Consider the following 19,235-nt stretch of genomic DNA (forward strand, 5'->3'; position numbering starts at 1 on the left):
TCGAAACGCATCGACGCCGTAATACCAATACACAATTCGTCAACAAAGGCATGGTTTAGAGAATCACCCATAAAACTACTGAATTCCTTGCTCCAGATATTGTTATATGACGGATGTGTAACATTGAAGGACATATTTTACCTGTCTACTTTTTCTTTACTCTCTCTTATTTTTATTGTGTGTTACGGAACAACTTTTAAACAAATTTTGCTTCATTACTAACGTGGTGTGCTTTTTTGCTGAGAACAAAAACCTTTTTTAAGAGAAATAAATGAATGTATAACTTTTTAATTTTAGCGCTTATTGTTATTCCTTGTTTCATATGGTATAATCTTCTGTATGGTGGACAAGTGAGTTGGATGCTGGTAATACCTGGGTTATGTGTGGCATTTTGACTGATTGTTGGTTAGATTACAATAAGCTACCTAAAGGGAATCTAGCTTTACTCAATGTACAGTGCCCTATCCCTTTGGGTCTAAGGGCCCCCTCTTTCTTCACTAGTATATAAGTAAGCCATTGAAGGAGTAGCGCTTATTAAGCTCGATTTAGAATGGTAGCTCTTCGAGCTCCCGGGAACCATTTTGTCAGACAAATGAAGTTTTAAAAGTGCTGCAATAGATGACAGCTAAACCCCCACCTCTTTTCCCTATACGATCTTGCCTGAAGACAGAGTAGACTGTTGGGACCGCAATCAAAAGCTCTGGTCCAGAGGCTGCGTCGGGCATTGTCTCCGACAAACTCAATATCTAAGGATTGCATATATAGGATGTCAGCAAATTCAAGTGTATGTGTAATGAGGGAGCTAGCATTGATGAGAGTGCAGCGATAGGAACCAGTGTGATGGAATAGCTTGAGGATTATGGCCTTAGTGGGCCTTAGTCTATGATTTTAAAGTTATAGAAGGAAAACTTACAGCTAAGGCAGGTGAGAGAGTCTGAAAGACCCGTTGGACATATAATAGGGCCTTAGCAATGCTTACCTAGATGGTTCATGCTGAGCAAGTGGTCCCTGGAGAAACAAAGTGTGGCTTTGGGGCAAAACTGGCATAATGGTTGGCGCTGCACACAGTCCAATCGTGGACGGGCTCGAACAGGCTTGCCTTAGGCAACCAGTGCTCCAGGCTCATGAGTAGCATTTAATTTACAGGCTCTGGGCACACATGCTTATGAGTGAATTAAATATGCCAATTGATTATGAGCTAATGTTAACATATTTTAAGAAGAGAGCAGAAGCCCTTTATCCCCCATTAGCAGTGTCCGAAAGCCAACAAAAACGAGGTCAGAAAAAGTGGAGGAGGAAGGCCAAATGTTTGGGCGGGACCCTGTAGAGAGACCATTTTCCTACAATGAGTTACAACAAGCTCCAGTGACATTAATTACATTTGTATGTTTATATCGGAAGATTTGTGCAGGAGTTACCAAATGAAACACTTACAGCAGTTTATCAAAGGTCATACACAGTTAAGGCATCGATTTAGATGGGTGCGGTCAAATAAGGTAGCTCAGATCCTGGTGGAGAGGCAATGATGATTGCTAATATGGAAGTCATTGATTAGTGTATCAGTTGGCATGGAATTTTCTTCAGCCTTATTGACACAGATCACGTTAGAGTTGACACAAGTTATACCTACACTTGTGTTCACTTTTTGTAATTAAAGCCTTTCAATACACCAGTGCTCATGTGCACTGCAGCCCATCTTTTTCACCAGGGTGTCCACTTTATTTTTGCATCTATAAATAAGTCTTGTTTTTCCTATATTTTTATGTAATGTCAAACCTACCTACACCCTGGTGGAGTTCAAATATCCAACTAGTTCACATAAAGTCTTGATTTGCAAAAGCTTTTCACTCAATGCTCAAAAACAGAACAATGAGCAATGCTCAAAAACAAAGTAACCAATTTTTAAGTGCAAATGGGTGTGACAAGGATGAAAAGTTGGCTATTTCACAGCATCATAATCTCTTTGTGCCACTACATATTAGTGTATATGTGAGAATATGAATTATCTGTTTGAGGGGTCATGAGTCCTCATTAAGTAATAATGTCACAGTTCCATATCAAGTTTAGTTAGTCTCAATAATTTAAACCTGGGATCATCCCTTTGCACTGTATCACAGGGCAGTAAGGAGTCACTTAGAATAAGTATGTAAAGCATTTATCAGTACCAAAACAGTTAAAAAAGTAGAACCAAAGTAAAAAAAACAATAAATATACCACTCCAACTTAAAAGAATCTGATTAAATAGACATAAAATGACAACAATCAGATGTAGGTAACCAAATATATGATTTTTGGAAGTTTTAACTGAAAATAGTGCCTAAAAGGGCAAATCAACAATCATAGTTTTCTGGTCTCGCTAAACCGGGTCCAAGTCAGAATTTAAGGCCATCTGTGATCTACTATCAGTCAGATACATGAACCGGGCTTGTCCCATTGGGAATTTTACCATCTGACTTAAAAGATTATATTGAAAAAAGTTTCTCATATACTGGTCGTCAGCTGGTTGGGATCCACGCTGGATCCAAAGGTAGATTTAATGATGGTATCCTGGTGAAGTGCAGCTCCTTAGTGTGAGCCACAGTTCCGGCAGGAAATGTTGGCAAAGTTGGTATCGATGTGCGGGAGCACTGAGCAGGCATAGTCAGGGACCCATAATCAGGAAGGAATTATCAACAGTAGGATACTATTTGACATCGGCCTCGGTGAAGCCCATCAATGTTTGGCCTTGGAAACCCTTTCTGGAAGATGAAATCCTTTAATTGAGGGAAACTAGTGAGTTGAATCTAACTTGCAATTCAATGTCAGCAGCTGCAGCTTTGGTGTTAATCCTGTTCTCTGGGGGAAAAGCTCTGAAAGAGTTTTTAACTGTCCAGTTTTGCAGGTTTTAGGGTAGAGTAAGAGGAGCACAATCTTACACCAGCCAAGGAAAACAGACTCCATGAGCACCATTTGGGGGCTAGGAGCCCCTGTCCTGGAAGCCACCAGCAGGGTCTAGGGCAAATCCAGTTGGAACTGGTCACCTGGATCTTAGAAAAAGTAGGATTTGGACAGCTTTTATGGCCCTGTAGTTTTATGGGAGGTAAGCCAATGGACCCTTGGAGTCTACTTCTTATTCTTGGGAACAAGTGTGTGCAGATCCAGCTTTTTTCAACAACAGGCTTAGTCCTTCTTCTGTCTTCTATAGGTCCAGTCGTGTTCTAAAAAAGGTGTCAAGAGGTGGCATATTTATACCTAGCACTAGATTGTAAATTGGGAAGGGGACCTGACCAATGAGGCAAAGTTCCCATTAGTAACCCTACCCCCTTTGAAATCATTTCTTGGGCATTGGCCCTAAACAATTCCACAGCAAAATCTAACATGGCGGGACCCTTTTACCCTTGGACAGAGCTCTGAGCATACCCTTGGGTGTGTCTAGTGAAATGATAAACTCTCTTTGCAAACCAGTTCTGAAACAGGTTTTCCCCCAGTGGGATTTGTATCATTCTGACTACCTGCACAATGGAAAGGACAGGCCTAATTGTGAGTTACATCTGCCTGGGAGATGGGATACCCCTTTAAAGATTGTGCAGTAGGTAAGCATATATCCCTTCCCCCCACCACCATCCATTCTGGGGTAAGTCACCCAAGACTTATTTGACTTTCTGGAAGCCATTTACACTTCCTTGCAGGGGCCAGGAGGCTGCCAGGTAATATTTGGGGAGTAACTCTGAAAAGGTTACCATAGGCTTAATATGACTTTTGAAAGTCATTATTTCTGCAATAATTAGACAAAATTAAACTTTGGCATTAATTTGGACTTTGTTTGACTACAAAAATAAGTCTTTAAAGTATATTTCTAGCTAGTGCCAATCTGACATTAGATGCATTAAGAGTAATAAAGTACAGTGTTTTATCCGGCACAGACAGCCTTGCTACAGTGAAAATAGGATTGGGGCCATTTTCCGAGTAAGGACATGTAAAAACATGTAATATACATGTCCTATCAAGTCTGACTCCAGTGCAGTGGTCTACACACTGGAATGTGTCCTGGAGGGTGTACCTCCCATACAAAGCATAGAATAGGCACCATGACCGTACCTTTGTGCCCCAGCGGGAGGCTGAGTCTCATGTAGAACAGCTACATTTAGCAAGAACCTGCTGGTGACATAATTAGCAATGTCACCAGCAGGCACCTCTACTCTATTTTCCACCCTTCTCATAAGACATTAAATTTAGACATACATATGTTACACATCTTGATTCTTCCCCAATGCTATGAGATTCTTGGGAATAACTCTGCCGCCTCTGCACACGGCTGCATTAAAATGTGAATATTGCATGCCAGTGCCACACTTTTCACTGACTGATTGGTATGCCTACACAGCCTTCCAAATAATTCCAACATTGCTGAGACCACTCGTTTTTCTGATACAGGAGCCTACAAGCCTAATGATGTGTTTTATCCCACCAACATGCTTGCGGTGGATATAAGGTGGCTACCCCAGTCCTGATAAAGACCCCGTTTTAAGGACTCAACGTACCTCCACACATCTATGGGGTCAAAAAATCGACTGTCCCACATTGTGCACCTGTACTGTACCTTTACTCAAAGCATAGATAACAGTAATTGTTTTACTGTATCTCTTTAGTACTGTGTATCTTGATTTATTTCTAACCAAATAGGCAGCTGGACAGATCTACTGTTAATACACATTGTAAATACTGTATAATCCCCTATTTCACTTCTTTGAAACCCTCACAAGAGCACATTTTTTAGCACATCGGGGCATATTATCAAGGGGGTTTATCTCCGCTTTTTTGGCTTTAAAAGCCAAGAAAGCGGAGATAAAATTATCTCCCTATTACCTAGCTGTCGCTAACACCAGTTAGAGACAGCTAGTAGGAGATAGCGACCATCTTGGGCCCCACTTTGCATGTCAGTGATATTTATCACTAATGACATGCAAAGTGGGTGTGCCAAGATGTTAGCGACTGAAAACAGTCGCTAACATCGCTAACTCCTATTACCAACTTTTGGAGATATTTGCGCTAAGCGCAAATATCTCCAAAAGCTAACACCTGCCCTGAGCAGTTCTTAGCCATGTTATCCAATGGGAGGTGGATAACATGGCTAAGAGCATTAGCTCGGTAATGCATGAATATCGCTGACTTTTCAGCGATATTCATGCATTGCGGCGATTTTGATCGCATTTGCGATAAACCTTGGTAATACCAAGGTTTATTTGCGGTAAAAATCGCCGCAGCTCAGCGGTAAATTTTTGTCTCTAACCAAGCAATAGCGATAATTATCGCTATTGCTTGGTAATACGCCCCATTATTTTTTATTTGTCCCTGGAGCCCCTTTGTGCAGTTGCATAGATTGTTTGCATGATACCTATGCTGATATAAATATACTTGAATTTGAGATTCAATTGAATAATGTGTTTATTTTGAATGGTGTGATTAGAATGATTATTCTTCCACTGTGACCAACATTTCTTGTACTATACATACATATTTCACAGTGCACATCATATAAGTAATACTTTGGATCTATTATTGCCATTTCTGTATGTACTGAATTTTATAAATCTGCTGATTTAAGTGAGTCCAATTCCTGTGTTGCAAAGGTTGTGATTTCTGTACCCAAATGTTGATCATTCTTGTTCTTGATAGGACAATCTGGAAGATTACTTTTCTTAAACAGGAGATTCTATCCCTATCCTTATTGCTATACAGGATGTAAGAGAATAGAAAGGTCACTGGATTGCCTACAACAGCAGTTTGCATGCAGAAACAAACATGTATTTATTAGACTGTGAAGCAGCAGAGCCGTTGACATGAAAGATTCACTGACAATATGCAAAGCTTATCCAAATGAACTGCTTTATGTTTTCAGATTTTTAGAAATTAATACTTTTAAGGAATCAGAGGTTTTTCTCTATATATTTATAGGTGACAACGAAAAAAATGGATACTGGAGCCCGGTTCATACAAATTGCTGTCAATTGTGAAAAGAACAATTGATGGACATAATGTCGGACAATGTCAAACATCCACCCCAGTAGAGAGATCTGGGCCTAAATCAATCCTTTTTTTTTTGCTCCCCATGCCATTCTAGTTTGAACCCAGCCATATGCACATCAGTCTTGACCCTGCTCCCTATGGGAACAGTCCAGCCCGAACTGCCAGGCCTGGTCCTCCCTGGACTGGAAACAACCATCCTAGGCCCGGTTTCAGTCTTTCACATCTCATCAGCCAGGCTAGCTTGACTACAGTGGCAGCAATTGTGAACATGCCAACACTGCATGTAGATCCAAATTTAAGAGGTTTAGTAACATCCCTAGAAGACTGAAATAATGGCAAAGTTTTGTACATCGTCAAGGTATGCGGTAAATCTGCATTAGTTGGATTATTAAAACATGCAGTCTCCGAGCAAAAGAGCTATGATCGGAGGCACTGGAATTATGCGACATGAGAGGACCAAATTGTGGGGCAGGGCTGGCTAAATAATGGCTCAAGAAAAGGCAAATTATGTGGTGTATTGCAGGATATTTTGTGCTATTATTACTTAATTGTTTTGTACTTTTTTTCATAGTTTCCCTGTCTGTGCAAAGATTTCACTTCATTTGTTTAAATTTTGCAACCAAATTCAGCATAAAGCAAATGATAGATGACCAGTCAACCTTTGTGAAGGGCCTTCCATTGCACAGAGAAACACGCCGCCATGTTTTAGTAACTTTGGATTTGTTTGAGCTAAAAACAACATATTTTTTTGTTACAAACCACACATTATTTAGTAGATGCTATACTATATGGAAAATGCAGCAAATCCATTACTATACAAAACATATTGCAGCTGCTGAATTGAATAATTCCAATGGCCTTCATTATGATCTATTTAAAGATGGGTAGTATTGCATTACAGAAAAGCACTCCTTACTCCAGATTTAGCTTAGTTTTTAGTTGTCAGAATAAACCAAGTTTTCTGGTTTAGTATTAGACAAAAAAATGTTTACTTATACAATAATTGCCATTTATTTTGAATGCCAATAAAAATGAGCCAAAATGAATAGCAAATAATTGTTGACTTAGCAACGGCCCCTAAACTGCAGTTCTACAGTAGATCATAAACTGATCTCTGCTTGGGGCGTTTGTGCTCAGAAATCTCTCCTCGGTCATGATGTGCCAGAAATGAACTGTCGTTGCACTTTCTGCTTCAATGACATTTGAAACCGTTCATTTATTGCTATGTCTCTTCAGTGTAAAACTTTGCTATTTAGCACTGAGCTAAAAAAAGGACGAATAATGCAGAACATCCTAATCTATTTGCATGAATGTTATGCATATACATTTCATTGATGCCTTGTTGTGACGTCCCATGTCTGTTTAGAAGTGCATACATTGAAATAAACCCAGCAAGCATGGCCTTTGGCTCTTTCGAATGATCATTTTTTTTCCCATTTTCTAAGATATATATATTTTTGTTTTATCGCAGAGATAAAAAAGCAAATTAATACGCTAAAATGAATGCAAGAACTTTGTATTATTTTAATATAAATACAAACTTTAATTTCCATGAGGAGGCGATTGTATTTATTCTTTTATTGCATATCACAAATTCTCAGGGTTATTCTCCAATAAATGGTAGACGTTTATACTCTGCTAATACACTGCACATCTTTATACTCTGTTAATGGCTTGAGTTTTACAGTTTTATCATCTTAGTTTCCTCCTGTTAAAGAAATAAAAACTCGGAACACTAAATGCATGATTGTCACGGAAACATTTCCTTTCATCACAATTTTTTTCTACCCAACTTATCCTCGTCCATTTAATCTTCCTCGGCAGGCTTTGCCACCCCCAAATTCGTTTAGAGTTTGGCCTTAGAAGACAAAACTTAAGTAGCCTTGGAACATATTTGACATTTTTTTTAAATTAAAGAATGATACAAGGTCTGCACTCGGTACAATCTTATGAAGGGCAATAAGTGACCCTAGAAATGTTGCAACACACAGATATTTTAAATTGGCTCTTTCCACTTTTAAAGCAAAGGAACTGGTCTTTACACCTCTCTCAAATTGCACTAAATAAAGTCATTAAAGGTATCAGGAAAAATATGTCATATTTGATGGATAGAAAGGCCTTAGCAAATAGAGCCAACATATGGATGGTCATCGCTATGTTTTGCCCTTTAATATTTCAGAATTATCTGGGAGGCCTGAACTGTCTGAATTCAAAATTTAAGCTTTTGTGATTCTGGCTTCGACATTTCCAATTTCATTGTTATTTACCAGCTCAGAAAAGGCTGACCAAAGAAATGTCATGCCGTCTTTATAGTTATTGTAGAGAAGACATCTGTCATATTGTCTCTGCTGTTGCTCAGCCCTAGCAGATGAACGCAAACGTTTGTGGAGACTCAGGGAGAGGACCTGTTTTTGATCTGGAATTTCTTTTAAATACAAGTCCATAGCCTGAGGGGAAACTTGCAAAGTGCGATCAGTAATGTCCGTTGACAGTGACATAAGTAGATTGTATGAGGCATAGCTACACTGAGTTATTTTTCAATTGGTATAACCGGCATTTCTAATATATGATTAAACAGGATGGTTTTAATTATGACCAACACATAGTGTTAAGATGAAAAATGATTTTATAAAAGGCATGTTGCACTTTAATTGTTATTCTGCATAAATGTAATCCTTGTCTACGGAAAAACAGGGAGTGTATCTAATTTGAGGTGCAATGGTATGAAACCAAAGGCAACAACCCTAATGATACGCAAAAACTGTAGATTGTTGCCCTCATAATTAGTTTTAGTGTATGACTGCATGTACTAATTAGGTTTGTCTAATTCATGTCCATTATTTAGCACCAGGATAATAGAGGACTCTAGAAAGTCACGTTGTACTTTATTAATTACTTTGCAAACATTGAATTGTGGTTTAACCAACAATACTGTAAACAGGAAACCTTAGGTGCAAAGTATCTAATAAGTGCAATAAGATCTATGTAATGAAATAACTCTAGATGTGTCATCAAGACCAATTCCTACCCTGAAACTTTAAATACATTATGAAGGTTTTACCTGTATTCTAATATTGTTTTTTGAAAATTATATTTATGTATGAAGTGTCACACTGTAATTTAATTGTGTCAAATTCTTAAATGTAATTAACTGAACAATCAAGCAATAATTCACAATTGTCTTCTATCCAAGAGAAACAAATGCAATATTTTCATGAAATTTCACTTTTTATCAATCTGTCTGTTGTCCATTAGCCAAAGAATACCAAAAAAAGGAAGAAGAAACAGTAAATAAGTAAATCCTTTTTGTGCTTGGATCAAGATTTTCTTTCTTGAAATAGTAATATCTTCTACAGAATTCAGGTTTTAACTTACATGTTCCTCAATTGCATGAAAGGCAGAGGAAGTTTAGTGAACAAGTACATAATATTGATTGCACTACTGAATATCTATCAGATGAATATCATAATACAAGAAAATATTGGACAAAATACTGCAGATCAAAATATCGAAAGGTAAGTGCACCTAAAGATACACTTCTTAGCAGCATTAGGCTGACTTTGTTTCGCAAAGTCACACATAATACATTTGTTTTTGTGACATGATATTATTTTATAAATACGCTGTGCATATTATTTGTTAGTGACTCTTGGGATTTAGTGTGAACGTTTCATACAAGGTCGAATAAGATGGTGTAATAATTTTTTGAGCCTGGTCAGCAACATTCAACACAGTAGCACAGCTGCAGTTTTCTAAGACAATAGTTCTTATCATATAAACTGTACCTCAGCCCCTTGGAGAGCAGAGGGGAGAATTCCAGCAGAGAGACCAGTCTTGGAAATGAGGCAGCAGCCTCTTTTTGTAAACTGAGTTCACACCTCCGATATGGGCCACCTAACTACACACCAGATATGGGGTCTGATGCTAATCTCAGAGATCACTACTATATCCCTTTGCTCACATAGTGAGGGTAGGCCTAGATATATATTTGTTGCTTTGGTCTGGCTTTTTATCATATACAGTCTGCTAGTAATGTTGATTACGTTGCTCCGTTGTATTTGTCTAGTAAACACAGCACTCCTACTTTAAAATAGACTAGTAAAGTGCCAGTAAAGATATTGTAAACTTCCTTTGTGTTTTTCTTTGCATTCTAAGGACATGCACGACTGAAAATAAAAGGTGATGATCTGTTTTAATGTTCCCTTGGGGACTAGCGGTTCATATTCTAGTTTTGTCAAATCACCTGCTAATCTGGAAGGTTAAGTGTTCAGGTGAGACACTGTGAGCTAGTCAGATTTAGGCCTACAGTTGCTTATGTAGTAGAGAGACTCAGTTCCTACATCCTGAAGTCCTGTTCTCCCAACACATTTAGGAAAGCAGTAAAAACCTGTCTTTTTAGCTTCCCATAGCTCTCTCCCCTCTTTCCTCTCTGGTAATCTGCTTTAGCGCCAGGACTTCTCCGTTAGGGGTAGCCACACGTTTTATAAATCCCTCTTATTATTATTATTATCATTCTGTTTCCAAACAGAATCCCTGCAAAATGGTACCACCAACCATGGTCTAGTAGTAATTCAACAGACCTGCTGAGTAGTGCTTGTGCTTGCTCATAGTACCTTCACATCTACCACCAGAGACATCCGTGGTTTTGGGGATATATACTCCACAGTCTTTTTAGGCAGCACCTAATTTTTTCTGTTGATTGTTCAAACCTGAACCTTTAAAAGGGTTACCCTTATTTGTTTCTGCATTATTTTTCCATTTATGTTTTAACAATGGAGAGAGCAGCCACAGCCAACTTTCCTGCAGTGTCCGTAATTATTCTGTATAACATTAAAGGTGAAACAGCGTCTCTTGCTATATGCCAACAGCTCAAGCAGGTTGTACCACTTGCACAGGAACGCAACAACCTATAATTATTGCTGAAGTATATACTTCTATAGGATACAATAATCTAGGAATCAGACTCAGCAAACCTCAACTTGTCAAGGCTAGTGCCGACAAGGATACTGCCAAGCCTAACTAGAAGTATGTTAAAAAATGACGGGTAGGTATCAGTTTTCTGATACTCATCCTTCTCGTTCCTTGCAGGATTCACCAGAAAAGCAATGCCAGAGTGTATGGTGTTCGGACTGCAGACAGGATGAGTATGTGATACCCAATGTTTGTTTTACATGAAGATAAAAAAGGAGGAAATACCTCCTCAATTTAAGCCCCAATTTCAGAAAAAGAAAGTTTCAGCTATAACTGCAAAATTTGCTATGAAGCCTGAGAACGCTCTTCCTGAACTGGAGGTGGGAATTTGACTCTTCTCGATAGCCCGGCAGAGGTCACTATAGTACGCCAGAATCTACAGGAGTTCTAAAAGCAACAGCAACTGATTTGATCACAGTTGTATTCCCAGACAGGCATGAAGCCCCACCAGACCAATAATATTTTTTGGATATACAAATGGAGGGTGACATTAGGGTAATATTCTGGAAAAAAATAACTTTATCGTACAGCATTCTCCTATTGGAGGTCAATTGGCCCTCGCAGTGTGTCCAAAATCCCTGCAGAGTGAGTTTGTAATACTTGCGTCTTTCTCTGTACTTGTCCCTGATGAAGTGAAACAAGCATTTGAAGCAGAATGGGCTCTTGCACTAGCCCCTGCTTTATATCGCAATCATCTCAGCTGGAATATGGATTCTCATATAATATATTACCTATACAGTACAGCCCACACGTGCAACCACAATATCCCATACAACTGAATGCTAAGGAACCTGTAAGAGAAATATTCTCCCAGTTAGAGTACCAGTTAGCGATTGAACCCTGTGTGTCTCAAATAAATAATATCCTATTTCCAGTTATGAAACGGGATCATTCATATTGCATAGTCTTAGATTACAGACATTTAAACAGTAGTACATGCACATTTGCGATTCAAAATACACACAGTACAGCACTTACAAATTACAAAACAACCTTGGACATTTCCACAGTTTTTTCTGCCAAAATATAGTGCCTGAAAGCGGAGATTGGACTGCCTTCTCGGTACTCCACTTTCAGTGTTGTTTTGTCTGACTCCCTATGGGGTCTAATAACAATCCAGGACTGTTTGCTGCTCACATAGTGTCATTTCTACAGGATATTGACCCCAATGAATTGTCCTATGTAGATGATATCTGCTTGATGGATAGTGAGTTAAACACACATTAGGCCAGAGTGGACCACATAATATAGGGATTCACCAACTATGGCTACAGATTCAACTTTAAGAATTCTAATATAGCATTTCTGAGTGTCCTCTTTCTGGGATATGAAAATACACATGAAGGTAAGAGCCTTGCACCATGCTTCCTTGAGAACTGTGCTCTGCTGCAGCTTCCTAAGATTCTACAGAAACTGCAATCCTTATTAGGATTCCTCAATTTTGGTGGAAACCACATACCTGATTTTACACAACATTTTAAATCTTTGTATGAATTGATTCCTCCTGATTTTTCCCTTTCTCATTGGACAACAGGACACACAGACATACTCCGATCACAACAATTTGATTTTCTTGCAACACTACACTTAAATACACGTGTCAACACAACAAACCTAGTCATCCGTATCATTGCGGGTGTCCTTGGCTTTACCTATTTCACCTTTAATGAAGTTGAGACAGTGCTGATTGCATATGAATCAAATTTATATTTGAGTGTGGAAATGCATGTTGCATCCACTAAAAATACTGACTGCAGTGCACATGGCTATTCTAAAAGAAGGGCCACTTGCAAAAGGGAAACACATTATTATTGTTACTCAGGTTGCAGCCTTAGAGGCTATCACAAATTCTAGCGATCCTAACGCTAAAGCTCTCCATCCTAGATGGATATAATGGGCAGCATCTTTGACAGATGTTCATGTGGACTTTTTCTATGGCTTATCTTTACAGACACAAGAGTTTCTTAAATATGGGCATATTTATCCAATACCCATCAATATGCTACCTTTTGAATGGTATAAATATTTTGTTTATATGGATGCTTCAGCTTAACCTGCTATTGTCACTAAGCATCAATTTTCAGCGGTATGTGCCATTGTTCTTGGTGTGATATTGGATGGACAATTCTATCCACAGAAAATGTGTACACAGTCTTTAGGGGCTGCACTGCACTGCTAGCTGAACTGAAAGCCTTGTGTCTTGCACAGGAACATACTGATCCTGGATTCCCTACACATGTAATGTGTGATTCATATTATTGTATCAAGTCTTGTACCAACAATTTGCATTATTAGTGCTAGAATGGGCTCAAAGACCCTAAAGGCAACACAATGAAGCATACAATGCTTTGGGTGAAGGTGGCATAGTTTAACCCCTTCGACGCTCATGACGAGCTCAGCTCGTCATGAGGTACACCTCTCGTACACTCATGACGAGCTGAGCTGGTCATGAAACAATGGTATTCATGAAATATCAGCACAGGAGGAAAATAACACTAGCATCGATGGTGTTAAAGATAATGTCATATGTCCAGTGCAGATCATTGTTGTTTACCGTATGTTAGCATGAGCACGTTGCAGACTGACCTTGGTTTTGCACATGTTACTATACAAACTAATTTTGCTTTGTGCCGCACTGTACTTTCACACAGAACACACTGTTGTTTTTGCATTTTGATCTTTCCTGGGATTTAGTCTGAAGATTTAGACAATGTCGAACAACAATGCCCCTTGGTATTTTGTTCAGGTCAGGCTGTAGCACCTAGACAAAACACGCAAATGCAGCTGTTGTTTGGGAACATGTGCCCTAGGTTCCTCTGGGTTTGGCCGCAGTGCCCTGCTGCCGCTTGCACTATTATCAAGGATTTGTATGTCTTTGTCAGGACATATGACTGTGGTACTTTCCATTCAGACCTAGGTCTGGCTTTTGCCTCTAATACTTACCATGATTCAATGATATCCTTGGGAGTGCAGGTGCATTTCTCATTTCCATACATGCCAGAAGGCAATTCTGTTACGAAGTAGATGAACCATGACTTAAAACAATCTTTAACAGCAAGGGTATTAGGTTTGGGTCGTGGCTGGTTAACTCACCTTAATGGGGTTCAAAATTCTCATATTAATCTCCCTAAAAGATCTCTAGGTGTGCGGACCCCATACAAAATGCTTATTGGCATCAAGATGTTTGCTTAAGACCTTGATGGTCTGGAAGTTGTGGCGGATGCCGCAACATTTGACGTAGATACCAAAGTGCTGCTTAAAGTATCTACAAAAGTGTTGTGATGCTCCGACGAAAACTCATTTACCCTTGACTTTCCTTGAAGAAGCAGCAGTTTTGATTCCTTTTCAGGCTGGCTCCCAAATGTTGGTATCTGGTTCGTGAAAAGGTGTTGATAAAGAAATAATTCAGTCCCTCCTACTGTCCTTCTGTTCCAGTGCTTGCTCTTCAGGGTTCCTGAACTGTGATTTCACTTCCTTTACTTGGATACAAAGATAATTGATTTGATTGAATTGAAAATGTGAAGTTACACCATATGGTCAATACTCAATAGTATGCCTCGGGGTCTCCCAGGGTGGGGTGCTTTTACATGCCGTGAGCTTCGTTCCTTCTGATTCTCCCTGGTTGCTGGAGTGGGATTTTGAGTCTTCAGTTGACCTGGTCTCTGTTTAACTTCTACACAGTCCAAAATGAAAATTGTTTATTCTGATCCCCCCATACGTCCCCTGCGAGAGTGCAAGCCTCAAGTTCGCATTTAGAATCCCAGCCTCCATAATTTCAGCTGAGTTCTTCTGGTTACTATATCAATCAAGATAATTTTTTCTTCAGACAATTCTTATCCGCACCACCAGGGAGGATTTGTATGTTCATATCTTGGTTAACATTCACTTTTCTGGTTCCACCTTGGATATATGCCTGCATCGTGTTTTCCGTGGTATTTCTGTACATGTGGATCGGATTAGAGTCTGTTTCTTTCCTATTGATTAATGACCGCTACCTCCCAGAATGTTCTGGTGCAGTACTTGTAGACGTGTGTTGTTCCCACATTCCTCCTCACATAAAACGAAAAGAGCAGTCCCTTGTTAACATTTCAGTGGTCCTATTCACTGATGGAATTGTAATGGATAAAGTACAATTCAATGTTGTTGTCCTACAGAGACCATAGAGATACCATATCTATTCTGTGTTTCTATGGGTGATGTGATAATACCTGGGTTACAATCAGACGATTGGGATGTCAATGCTTGAATTCTATGTTTTCCGAATTGCAATATTCCAGTTTTCGATGCTGAGGATTTATATTTGAATTCTGCTAACTATGCCATTTTTTCTGTTTTCAACATTATGGGCATCATTTCCTGCATTGAACAAATGGACAGTGTCCCCAATTCAATTTTACTCAATGGAAACGTTGCCCAACCGGTTGTAACATTTCGGATCCGGTATCATATTATTTTAAATTGATTTCCAAACTTGCCAAAAAATCTATGCTTACTGAGGTCAAGTGAATTTATGCATCTCATTTTATTGAGAACCTATCCCAAAAAGAATATGATTATTGAAAAGACAATATTGATTTGAAATCAGAATGGGGTACTAAGTCCTGGAAGGGCCAAGGTATTGCTTATTGATTCCGTGAACTTATGATACCAGCTTGAATTTGCTTTCTTAATGACACAGTTCAAAAGACTACTTGTCTGGGGCTGGCTAAGATTAAAAAATGAATACTTTCACTATTCTATCCATGGCCCTGTTTGATATTGTCACTGGAATCAAGCTATCCTGGGTGATGAGGAGTGAAACCCCGAAACCAATCCTAGGATGCTTGTTCCAGTCCAGGGAGGAGCTGGCCTGGCAGTTCAGGCTGGACTGTTCCCATTGGGCGCAGGGTCAAGACTGATTTGCATATGGCTTGATTCAAATTGGAATGGCAAGGGATGCAACAAAACAATGGATTTAGGCCCTGCTCTCTGTACTGGGGTGAATGTATGACACTGTTTTGCATTCTGTCCATCAATTGTTCTTTTTGCATTTGTCACCCAGAGTGGGATGGGTATGCCCATACGTGGGTTTCTCTGTGCCGTCCATGCCACTGGAGTCACGTTGTCCTGGCTGATGAGGGGTAAAACCCCAAAACAAGCCTCAGGATACTTGTTTCCAGTTCAGGGAGGACCTGGACTGGCAGTTTGGGCTGGACTGTTCCCATTTGGTGTAGGGTCAAGACTGATTTGCATTTGGCTGGGTTCAAAAGCATTGGCAGGGGGGGGCAAAAACAATGGATTTAGGCCCTGATCTCTGTACTGGGGTGAATGTATGACATTGTTCTGCATTGTGTCCATCAATTTTTCTGTTTACATTTGTCTCCCAGAGTGGGACGGGTATGCCCTGCTGTGGGTGCCACTTGAGTCAAGCTATTTTGGCTGATGAGGGGTAAAACCCCAAATCCGGTCCTAGGATGCTTGTTTCCAGTCCAGGGAGGACCTGGCCTGGCAGTTTGGGCTGTACTGTTCCCTTTGGGCGCAGGGTCAAGACTGATTTGCATATGGCTGTGTTCAAACTGGAATGTCATGGGGAGCAACAAAACAATGGATCAAGGCCCAAATCTTTGTATTGGGGAGAATGTATGACATTGTTCTGCATTCTGTCTATCAATTGTTCTTCTTGCATTTGTCACTCCAAGTGGGACAGGAATGCCCAGATGTGGGTTTGGTGCTCTCCATGCCACTGGATTCAAGCTATCCTGGCTGAAGATGGGTGAAAACCCCAATCCAGTCCGAGAATTCTTGTTTCCAGTCCATGGAGGACCTGGCCTGGCAGTTCGGGCTGGACTGTTCCCATGAGTGCAGGGTCAATCAAGACTGATTTGCATCTGGCTTGGTTCAAACTGGAATGGCATGGCGAGCAAGAAAACAATGATTTTAGACACAGATCTTTGTACTCGGGTGAATGTATGACATTGTTCTGCATTTTGCCCATGAATTGTTCTTATTGCATTTGTCACCCCGAGGTGGAAGGGTATGTCCAGAAGTTGGTCCGGTGCTCTCCACGCCTCTGGAGTCAAACTATCCTGCTTGATGAAGGGTGAGAGCCCAAAACCGGTCCTAGGATGCTTCTCTCCAGCTCAGGGAGGACCTGGCCTGGCAGTTTGGGCTGGACTGTTCCCATTGGGTGCCAGCTCAAAACTGATTTGCATGTGAATGGGTTTAAACTGGAATGGCATGGGGAGCAAAGGAATCATGGATTTAAGTCCATATCTCTGTACAAGGGTGGATGTATGACATTGTTCTGCATTCTGTCCATCAATTGTTCTTTATGCACCTGTTTGATAATTGGCAATCCTATACAAATTATACTAAATGTATGATGCAAAATGGTAGATTTAATTTGACTGTGATAACTCACTTGGATGGTCATTATTGCCTTTGAACACAAATGTTTGTCATTCTCGTTTCGTGAACACTACTTCAGGGTTTACATTATAAAGACCTGATCCACGTTAGCCAAATTGCAATACTGTTACCACTTATTCTGTAGGTAAATTATGTCAACAATGGTTAGAACATTTCACATTGCCTGTTGTGAAACAACATATTTCACTTCTATTAGAAGGCCCACAACTTTCTGATCTCCTCTGGGTCCAAAGTACCCTTGTTCGAAACAATCTGTGTATGCTGTATATAAAACATTTTGGAAATTGTAGCAAATGGAGGCTGCTGTACTTTTATGCCAAATTGATCATGACACTTTAGACAAAGTGCTTGCTGTTGTCAACAACATCATTAATATTTTATCATCTCACATATATTCTTTAAACAATATTGGGTCTTATGTTAATGATATTGTACAAAATTAAGTGTCTACCCTGTATCATGGTCAAAATCAACTTAGATCGCTTATGCAATTTTGCAGGCCACTGCAAACACTTAAAAATGGGCATGTGCCTTGGTTTTACCTAAACTGTAGTGCATTGTTCTTACCATTCAATTTAACATGCAAACAGCAATTAATGGATATGAAAGATGCTAGTTATACCATGCTAAATATAGAAAAACTTGAACAGCTTCCCTCTACTGTAGCGGAAACTCATTCCGTACTCTGGTTAAAACATGGGTTATCTCGTTGCCCATCTCGATGTTTCAGTTTACTGCCTGATTGAAACACTTCCCTATAGGTAGATATGAACCCCTTGGGAGCAGTTACATACATGAATTATGGTCCCTGCCTTTTATGTATCATTGTCAATGGGCTGAACGAGACGTTTTACTTACAGGAAAAAAAATGTGATTCCACTGCTTGGCATTCACTTGTGTGTCAACAAATACAAATCCACAGCACCTGTAATGTTTCTGCCCCCAATCTGGCTTGTTATTTGAAAGGAACTCTGGTTCCTGCAATTATTCCCACCCTCACATAGTTTTCAAAGGGCAATTATCTTGTTCTTAATGATAAAAAATGTTGTGGTCTGCAGCTGGAAATCCCATAAGTGGTGTCTGTTTCTCAGTTAGTTACTTGTAACAATGTCCTGTGTCCCCCCACACATGGGAGTGTACATAGCTCACTGTGGTCTTCCATTCCAACCCTCAAAACTAGTTTCAAAAAGCTAAGCAGAGTCAAAGTGCTATTGTTTCAACAAGCAGTTGCGCTCAGTTCAGCACGTAAGACCTTTGAATTGCAAGTGGCGCAAACGTCTAGTGAAATACAAATATTACTGAACACAGATCTTCCCCTGCATTTTAGGGGAATTGATACATCAAATATTTAATAGGTAGTAGAGCGGGGGCATGGCACACTTTTTTAATTCATGGGCTCTGGCCTCATGACTTCTTTTCAAACTATTTTTGGAGTAATCCCAGCTTTTATACATTCTATTTTTTCCAGCATATCCAGTGGGTTCCCGCTGCTGCTCATCTCGATTTGTGGCATCACCGTGCTGTTCCTACTCTTCTGCAATGGCTGCTCCATCTGTGGTCCTGCCCTGCCAGGAATTGCTGCAGCTGTACTGTGAGTGAATGCAACAACTTTTTGAAGTGGTGCCATTAGAAGTTCTAGATACCAACTTTTTTCTGATCTTCCGATATGCGTACTTCACCTGTGTGAAACCTGTGTTTCATTGTACCTGGTGCCCCTTCCAATGGGCCCTAGATGTCTGCCTGGCTACACCATCACATGCTGCTCTGGATTTCAAACTGTTGATGGGTCATTTAGTGGCCCATAACCACGATTTGATTTTGATTTGATTTGATTTGATTTTGGGTTTTGT

Source organism: Lissotriton vulgaris, chromosome 3_1 (assembly GCF_964263255.1).
Source record: "Lissotriton vulgaris chromosome 3_1, aLisVul1.2, whole genome shotgun sequence".
NCBI lineage: Eukaryota > Metazoa > Chordata > Amphibia > Caudata > Salamandridae > Lissotriton > Lissotriton vulgaris.